Raw genomic sequence first — 3,768 nt, 5'->3', positions numbered from 1 at the left:
AAGTCTTTTTTTCAACTTCTCATTTTGTACTACTTTTATTGCAAGTTATACTAGTGCTTCCTTGTTATTTTCTGACTTGGACGAATGATTGAAGGATGACTTTCAAAAAATCATTAACCTTTCACTCCGTACTCCATTTTGGAGGGCAGTACTGATATGACTATTTCTATTCATTTGAATCTGTGCTTTCAGTACTGAACATACGTTAAACAATAAATTACTCTTATTATCCCAAGAAAATTACAAATGTCAAAGTTTTACAACATCACAAATCCGTATCCAGATTGTCACAATATTTTTCAGGTTGTTGGATTGCTGATAAAGCTAGCATTCATTGTTTATTCCTAACTTTCCTATAAATGTGTGAAATACTTTTGTAGCAGTTTGGTACAATGGATGGTTAATCAATCAGTTTGGGACAAGAATTCCATACAGGCATGGGCTGTGGGCCTCCATTCCTAAAGGATTGTTTGGATTTCAAGACAATAAGATTCCTTTATTGTTATTCTTACCAATATTACCTATCTCCAGATAATTTTAAGTTGCAATTCATATTTGTATGGTGTAATTTGAATGCTTGCTACATGGGTAACTAGCCCAATAATATAACCATTGTGCTACATGTCCATTTTCAATAATCCCTGGTTTTTCAGTTGAAATATCTCTGTGTTGGGAAAATTGAGTAAATATGACAGCTATTCAGGCCTGTCATATTCTAATAGTAGAGGAAATTGACTGCAAATCTGCCGTGAAATTTTCAGTCTCCCAAATTTTAAGAAGCTATATGCAGTCTTCAGTGTATTGGGGAATAAGAATCATTTGCAGCTTAGATTTTTTAATGATAACAATCCTTAAAATGTATTTCTTCACCCCATCACCATTCAGTAATTCATTCAGGTTTGATTATGTATTTGTTATTGACGAATATGGTGTTGAGTAGAATTAAAGTCCATACTTTGAACAGGTAATAACATTTGAAAACAGAAATTGATCTGTTGGCTAAGAATGAAATTTGTCTCTATTTCAGTCATAACTTTTAAACTGAATAGATAGTCAAAGTTTCCGGTGTCCCGACCAAGCATGGGTCAGAGTTGTGTCAACAGTGCAACTTTTCATGAGGCCCATGTAATCAACAGCCTCCACATTCCACAATCAAATTAAGGGAAATAGGTGGAAGGCCAAATAGGACATCAGCCTGGATGAACAGTTGCCAGATGGAGAGAGGTAGGTGCTCCTGCTACTGGTGACAGTAAGTGAACATGAAGGCATCTAAGTGCACTTTCAGAAGCATGCATAGATTTAAGGCCCATTAATGAAAGGAAGCCACTCTATTAGAATGGAGGGTTTGAGTTATAAATAGAGTGGCTGGGACTTTTTTCACTGGAGCATAGGAGGTTGAGGGGTGATAAAATAAGTTTATAAAATCATGAGGGGCATAGATGAGGTGAATGGCAGGTGTCTTTTCACTAGGGTGGGGGATTTCAAGACAAAGGTAAGAGAAGAAAGATTTTAATAAGACGGTGGGGGGGCTTTTTTTTTTACATAGAGAGTGGTTCTTGAGTGGAATAAACTTCCAGAGCAAGTGGTGGATGTGAGTATAGCTATGATGTTTAAAAGGCATTTGGATAAGTACATGAATAAAGAAATGTTTGGAGGAATATGGGCCAAGTGCAGGAATGTGGGTCTAGATTGGGATTATGATCAGCGTGGACTGGTTTGACCGAAGGATTTGTTTCCGTGCTGTATGACTGGTCATGACCCAAGTTTCAGCCTTTCATGCATGCGATGCAACAATGAGGCTAGTGACAGGGGGTACTGATGACCATAGAACTTTCTGCTATGCTTCTGCTGGCATCACAAGTCATGGGGGGGGTGGTGGGGCGGAGATCCTGATAAAATCCTGGTGATGTCTGCAGCTTGACTGCCTGTCATTGCTGGGCAGATGGCTACTTCCACTTGGTGCCCATGTCTGGCAAAACCATACAGATGGGGGCCGCCTCAGATACACACTTTTTCTGAGTTTACTCCTCTCCATCTTCATAGCCGTCAATATTTGCAATTTTCCCCTTACTTAGGCTAGTTTTTAGTTCTATTTTAGAAAGGAATTGACAATCTGTGGTGTATTTGCATATTTCTCGCCAATTACATAATCAATTTATTGTCATGGTAGTAACTGACAATACTGGTCTTTTGAATGCTGACAGTCCCCCAATTCAGAACTGTTGAAACAGTAAAGGAAAACTGATTTCATAACAGACTTGAACATTTCTGATGGCTGGGCTAGAAAGATTAGTAATAAACTATATGATGGTTAAATAATCAAAAGGCTTTTGGGAAATTAAATTACTGTATGATATTAAACCACATAGTGGATTCTAATTTTGAGTTACTTAACTAATTTATCTCTACAAAGGTAGCTTCTACAAAATGCAGTTTGCATGAATCTTTTTTTTAATCCTACAAAATAGTATAAAAATTAATTACTTTTGTTTTATTATCCCACAAAATGGTAAAATGCTATAACTTACAATGATTTTAATTTACTCCTGGGACTGGCTCATACAGATAACAGCTTAGCAGTTCCAGAATGACTGACTGGTCCATAGTGCCACAGAAGGCCATTTGGCCCAATAATGATAGCTGATTGCTAGCATGACCTAAATGAAAACTCACTTACCAGTCATCTCTTCACAACACATTTAATTTCCTTCATTTTTCTTTCTCATTTTATTTTAGAATGTTGTAATTGTCTATGTTTTAACCATTCCCATAAGAAAACGATTTCTTGTTCCAACCTTCATAAGGTTTGTTATTTTATCCTAATCTCTCTTCACTCTTACTGACACTATTAATATTTATATTCCCTGCATCAGTGATTTCCCAACTAGAAACAATTGCCTTGCCATTTTCACTTTGTCAAAATCTCGTGGGATTGTAAAACCCTTTATTAAATTTAACTCAACATTGTTTTGTACACATTTAACATTACCTCCTTAAGAATCATACAATCCCTGCAGTGTGGGAGCAGGCCATTTGGTCCATCCAGTCCACAACAACACTCTGAAGACCATCCCACCCACACTATCCTCGTAACCCTGCATTTTTCCCATGGCTAATCCACCTAGCCTCCATATCCCTGAACACTATGGGGCAATTTAGCATGGTCAATCCACTTAACCCGCCCATCTTTAGACTGTGGGAGGAAACCCATGCAGACACAGAGAGAATATGCAAACTAGACACAGACAGTCACCCAAGGCTAGAATCGAAACTGGGTCCAGGCACTGTGAGGTAGTAGTGCCAACCACTGAAACACTGTGCCTGCCGGATTAGGAGGATGCCATCAAGCTCCTGTCTACTCAATCAATCAATAAAATAATTGCTGATGTTTGACTGCAACTCCAGGTTTCCATCTTATCCCTTTCTTCCATTTAAATCTTAAGGTCTACCAATTTCAGTCCTGAATATCAGCAGTCATTGACTGAGCATCCATAGCCCTCGAGTAGAGAATTCCAAACATTCACAAGAAAAATCAGCTCCGTCCTAAATGGCCAGTCCATTATCTTGAGACTGATTGCTAGTTCTAGATTCTACAACAATAGGAGACAGCCTCTTAGCATCTACACTGTCAAACACGATGAGATCACTTCTCGATCTCATAAACTCCAGAGAGTTTAGGTCCACTTTAGTCAAATTCTCAAATGACTAAAAATGAATGCAGACAGCCTCATTGTAGTATTAAACTAACTAACTTTCCTCCCCTGAGCA

Source organism: Rhincodon typus, chromosome 4 (assembly GCF_021869965.1).
Source record: "Rhincodon typus isolate 14 chromosome 4, sRhiTyp1.1, whole genome shotgun sequence".
Taxonomy (NCBI): Eukaryota; Metazoa; Chordata; class Chondrichthyes; order Orectolobiformes; family Rhincodontidae; genus Rhincodon; species Rhincodon typus.
Note: the sequence above shows the minus strand (reverse complement) of the source record.